Source organism: Mercurialis annua, linkage group LG2, assembly GCF_937616625.2.
Source record: "Mercurialis annua linkage group LG2, ddMerAnnu1.2, whole genome shotgun sequence".
NCBI classification, from domain to species: domain Eukaryota; kingdom Viridiplantae; phylum Streptophyta; class Magnoliopsida; order Malpighiales; family Euphorbiaceae; genus Mercurialis; species Mercurialis annua.
In genome coordinates this window covers 31,218,186-31,224,185 of record NC_065571.1, presented here as the reverse complement: position 1 = coordinate 31,224,185, position 6,000 = coordinate 31,218,186, and the positions used below count along the sequence as shown (strand labels likewise).

General features: G+C 40.3%; 1 pseudogene; it reads right to left on the bottom strand.

The window, feature by feature from the left end:
- Positions 1-3,326: 3,326 nt before the first annotated feature.
- LOC126667807 (ribosomal protein S3, mitochondrial-like) lies at positions 3,327-5,482 on the bottom strand (annotated as a pseudogene).
- Between the last annotated feature and the right edge of the window lie 518 nt (positions 5,483-6,000).

The following is a 6,000-nucleotide window of genomic DNA, read 5'->3' as shown; positions in this document are numbered from 1 at the left end:
TCTAGTGGAAGTGGGGTTCCCAAGCGAGCACATGCCCCACCTTCCTTTTAGTATGATGTCTTAGTTAAAGGAAAGCAAAATTCCTAGCCCGTAAGGTTCGCTAAAGCGATAATGTACCTATATAGCTTAAGGAGCCCAAGAGAAGAAGCTTATATGTGCATGTATCTTTTTTATATTTATTCAAGTTATTCAATAGTAAACTAACTAGCCGGTGAAGAAATCCTTGAAGGCGGGATAGTCAATAGCCAAATCTTTACTCTATCTAGCCATCCCATAAAATGGGAGTGTTAAGCTAAGCCGCCTCTTATGTTTCTGTGCCAGTCCCAGTCGTCTCAGTATCATAGAGTTTATGAATTCTCTTAGGCACCAGAGAGAGTTTTTTACTTAATGCCTTCTCCTTTCGAGCAAACTTATATTTGAAGCATGCAGTCTAAAATAATAAGCTTAAACTCACTATATCTCAAAAATACTTTCCGCCAGCGGAACGGTGTGGTATCGAAGAAGCCGGAGGTTTCGAAGTGCTGTTACAGCAGTGATAAGGTTAACGCATTCAGTTGCAGAGCCAGTTGGAGCAGATAGCCCCACCCGGTCTCACAAAGAGTCTCATCTCTTTTCCTATCTTTAGAATTATGGATTTGTATTCGTCACCACGTTCAGGCAAACTAAACTGGGAATAAAAAAGATGTTAAAGAGCATGATTTAATGAAGGAAAAGGTGATTTCCTTGTCACATGTTCCCCATCAAAAACTAAGGCAGAGAGGAATTCTTCAATGAAAGGCTCCGAAGAGAAAAGAAAGGTTAGGTGGAGTTTTGGACGAATGGACAGGGGAATCTTCATTTGCGTTGGTGGAAGCAAGGCGAACTGTTTAGTACTAGTACAAGAAATTGTTTGTCTTAATGCACATTGAGACCGAATTACTGGAAGGATTAGTGGGTAAGCTGATAAGTTCGTGTATGGAAAAAGACTAAAAAAAAGAGATGTATAGATTGACCCCACCGATTCCCCATCCCAACATTTTTCAACATCGTAACTCAGCGAGACTGGAATGTAGATATAGGCAAAATGTCCACCCTATACCGATCGAATTCCATACCAAAAGATCTACAAGTCTGAAACTCGTTCCCCTTAGTCGATTATACCGATTTTCGAGCGGCTAATTTGATGCTTTAGTTAAACCAGAAGAGTTTATACTTCGAAATGAAAAGATTATGATTATATAAAAAGAATTCCACTTTGTCTGAACGATCATCTCAGCATCAAGTAAGCTGCCATTCACGTAAGGACTGAACTCTACTGTTTTTGAGGTATGACATGACTCGACTGGCAAGGTAAAAGTGTAGTTTACGAAGCGAAAGTTTAAAAAGTATAAGAGGAAAGAAATCCAAGATCTTTTGTTAGCTTTGATGATGATCATCCACACTGGTTACGAATGTCTTTCTCTTTCTATTTACCGGTCTTTCACTCCTATTGGGTTGTGCATGGAAGATGATAGTATCGATTACGATAAGATAAAAGGCCAAGTGTAGAAGAAAAAAAGGATTGATTCTCTCTTCAGGTAAATTAGGGCATGGTTAACCAATCTCTTTCATTCGACATTTGGATTTGGAGTGGTGTGGAGATAGCCTCTTTAGTTTTAGGAACGAAAGTACCAGGATCGTTATTCAGCGATCGATCTAGCCGCGCTATTCTTGCTAAATTAGTAAAAAAATTCCCATTCGAGCCAGAACAATATGAATGGATAAGACCTCTATCCAACCTAAAACCAGCATATGGAAATTAAAGAACATCTTCTATTAACTATCTGATACTGGCTGGATATAGCTTACGGGAAAAGGATTTTTTTTCTGTCTGACTCAAGGAGCGGAGTAGCCATGCTGAAATGAAAAATATTTTTTTTCCTCGCAGTTACTTCATCACCTCCGAATTCGCGGGTCAACCCTCCCCGTAAGCTTTGCTAAAGCTACTACATACCTATCTTTCTCTTACTTAAAGACATAGCTTGGGGCATTCCTTAGCTAGACCAATCATCCATCCCTCCGGTTATTTTCTTGCCTACTCTTGGCTTTTTTCTCTCTTACTTTTTTAAGCTTTAACATATATCTGAGGCCCAAGCAGAGATTAACATAGAGGATACCTGGAATCTCAATCGCTCTTGAGCCAACAGGTTTGGTAGAAAAATAGCCAGCTAGTCAGTCGAATAGTCGCTCATAGATGTTCACTCTTTATCAAAGACAGATCGTAGTCTAAGTTCATTAATACATTAGACATACAAAGTGAATGGGTAAACATCTTTCATGACTGACCCGGAACCAATCGATCAGTGAGCTTAAGGTATAGGGAGAAAACAAAAGAGAAGTTCCATGTCATTCTATTCCTTCTCCTTGTGAGCTCCCCGGGTAATCGTTTTGGTATCAGTAGATGTTAGGAAATGAAAAAAAGGCAGGTAACAGGTTAGTTTACAGCCATTTTGTTTTAGCTACCTTATGAATGTGCATATAGAAAGCTTGTTACACCAGTGGTTGATGTTTTTTCTAAACCCACCCATTTCTACAGCCTTACCTCGCCCATCTAGGTCTTCTACTTATGATTCAGTTACTGTTGGAGTTGCGCTTCTTTGGGGTCCGTCTATTGAGTTCCCGGGGGTACAGGCGATATAGTTTCCTTTAAGCCAATGGTTAAGGCTTTTTTATTTGGTGAATATCTCGTTAGTGCTCTATTGGATGGAGGAGTCTCGAAAAATCTATTGCCTCCGAGCTCTCAAAAGCTGCTTATCATAAATAAGCTAAAGCATAAATATCAGGGTAAAGGGCAAAAAACGTCGATCTTACCTCCGCTGCTTGCTTGTGCGCAGATCGACTCTCAAGAAATACAACTAGCTTGCCAACTAACTGTTTATGTTTGAGCTTGTTGGCTTGCTCTTGCTTCATTGTTATTTAGACATTACCTGAATTTACTTACTTAGTAGCCTATGTGAGTATCCGGATGGATATAGACTGATCTTTTTCTACATACATCTAGCCTCACCCCCAGATATATACATACTTTTCCTCATTTCTCTTAAAATTGAATTACCCGAATCTTAACTCTTCTCTTTCTTATTTATTATTACTACTATCACTTTATAAACTGGTCCGGCTTATAAAACAGTTACGTTTTTGGGTCGTACACCTGGAACAAAAAGGTTCATCGTACAATTTCGGCGATTATAAAAATAAAGGAGTATGTCCCTCTTCCTTAGTTTCTTTCCACTTCCGTCGTTCAGGAACAAACACTTCACCTAATTCTTTTGAATCCCGGCCCAATTTTTCCCCACTAACCAATTATGTTACAACCATTGAACAAACTTGGTTGGCGAACATGGTTTATGCGCCGCTAATGTAGCGGCTTGTCGAGCATTTGACAAACTCACACCATCCCTTTCAAATGGGATTTGTCCCGTGGACACACGAGCAATCCAACCCGTAGGATTTCCTTTCGCTCTTCCCATTCTTACTTCCATAGGTCTCCCGGTAATAGGGAGATCTGCGAGAACTCTTACCCATATCTTACCATTTCTTCAGAATTGTCCGCTCATAACACGATGGAATTGTCTATTATAGCCCGACGCGCTTCTTCAATGGCTCGATATGAAAGATGACCTGCTTTGCAACTTTTAGTACCATATCTTCCAAAACCAAGTTGTGTACCGTCCAGTTTGCTACCTCTACTACATCTGCCTTTACAATATTTACTAAATTTTTTACGTTTCAGATATAGGATGTCCCGCCTTTTTTTTACTATATGAAATCCACACTTTGACACCTGAGATTCCGTAAGGAGTAGATACTTCCGCAAGAGCATAATCTATTTTCTGGATAAATACATTACGATATGTTTTTCCATACTTTCCGCATTCAGTTCTAACTATTTCTGCGACTTCTAATCGACCTGAACAACATATACGGATCCCCTCCACTCCTTTTTTTCATTACTAATGGAATATGCTTAACTATTTTACTAAAAATGGAACGAAATGTACTTGTTTTGTTCCTCAGTTGAAAACAGATGTCTTGAGCAATCGGAAAAGCACTTTGATAAACAGATTTCATCTTGATCGACTCAATTAAGGTATTAGTGTTTGTTCTATTAGACAACAAAGATCACATTTTTTTATTTCGTTCAAATAAGACTTGTACCCGTACGGAATTCTTCTGTTTCTCAGTATGATCTCTATCATCATCTCTATTCCCTTTATCAATTCTCCTATCCCACCTAGGTTTATGAATTTCTCCATCAATTCCATTACCTTATCCATTCCCATGAGGTTCCAATATTTGATCCTTAATTGACCTAGGAGTTGTTCCCGGGCATCCTAAAAAAAAACGTTCTTATACACCCCAACCCTATCCCTTGGAAAGAAAAAGGTAGCACCGAAGAAAGGAAAAAGCGAGATGGTGGTTTTTATTGTTCCCGCGAAGTGAAGATCATTCCTTTGGCGAATGAAGTGAGTCAACCTCTTTTTGGCTTCGGACAAACAATAATTTTCGCTGGTCGAGCTTTCTACAAAAAAAAACGATGCGATAACATATTCTCTAATCAAAGTTTCTTCCCTGTGTATTCGTTCCCCCCATCGTAGATGGTTCAGCCACGCCCGGTGCCACGAAATGATTGAGAACTACGACGGGGTCGAAATGCATTTCGTTCTTTGTATTCAATAAATATTGAATTACCGAAAAATGCAAGGAGAGGCACACTGCAGGATGGGTCCTTTTAAGTAGATGACTCGTCGGGCCGTCGGAGCGGGACTTCTTTTGGAAAAAGAACTTGAATAACTTCGTTTTTTCGGAAGGAGTCGTCATTTTCTATCAAAAAGGCTATGTCATTTACAACCCCTGCGTATTTCAGATGCTTGAAGGCCCCGCTGACCCGAAGTTCTTTGTAAAGATTCTTCTTTATCAATGGTGATCGGTCATGGTATCCATAGCGTTGCTTCTTTTTCGGCCAAATCATAATTTTGTTTTCCTTCTTCCGGTCGTCGAGCCTAATCGACTCGACTCTTTTCCCTGCCCCCCTTCCAAATCTCTCCTCTCTTTTCAGTCTAGTGACTACGTACTTTTAAGTCGGGCGTATTCTATAACCTCTAACTTCGTTATGTTCTTCTTCTCTATTGTCGCTTGAATGAAGACACCTGATTGGCCCGACTTTCCCGAATTTCCACCACCGGCCCTTCTCCTTTCTGGGTCTGGTTTTTTTGCGTCGTTTCAGTCGTCGTGGTCGACGGGAAAGAAATAAATTAATGAATGTTCTTTTGGGAAAATGTAGAATAATACATCTACCGAGACGAAAGTCAATGGCGAGTCTCGTAGGTGGACGTATGGAACCGAAAAAAGATCTCAGATTGGCATCTTGATACACTGATTTACCATAATAAGAAATAGAGTAAATGGTGATTTCGCTGTGGAAAAAGCCGCTTCTTTCTTGCTTAATAGGGCGGGCTTCCATTCAGCAGCGCAGACTAAAAGTGCTCTCCGAACCGTGCTGGATAGTCACCCATCACATGGCTCTCACTCAAACCCAACCTGTGGTGGATCCCGGGGGACAAAGTAAAAGCGCTCGATCCTTTGCCCCATACGTTAAAATGCTCCTCCCCGCCGATCAAGCAGCAACGCTACTCGTGGTAGGCTTAGCTTTCCACGACCCAAATTATTGAGCCGAGACCGGCGCTAGGGAACGGGAGTGGTAGCTCCAGAACCCGTAGAAAGCCTAAAATCACTACAAATGTTTCGCGATTAAAACATATTATTGTATATAAAACGTTTCCAGAAAGCTTTAATTACAAAAATAAAAATCCCGTATTCATCTTCTGAAAACGGATCCGAAACAATTCTTAGAAACCAGGGTCTTACCGAGCGATATCCTATATCAAGCAACGCCCCATTTCAAGCCACAATCATAGCCAATTCCTCTCAAGGCAATTGGTACTAAATTCAAACAGATAAAACATCTTTTCTTAGTAAATT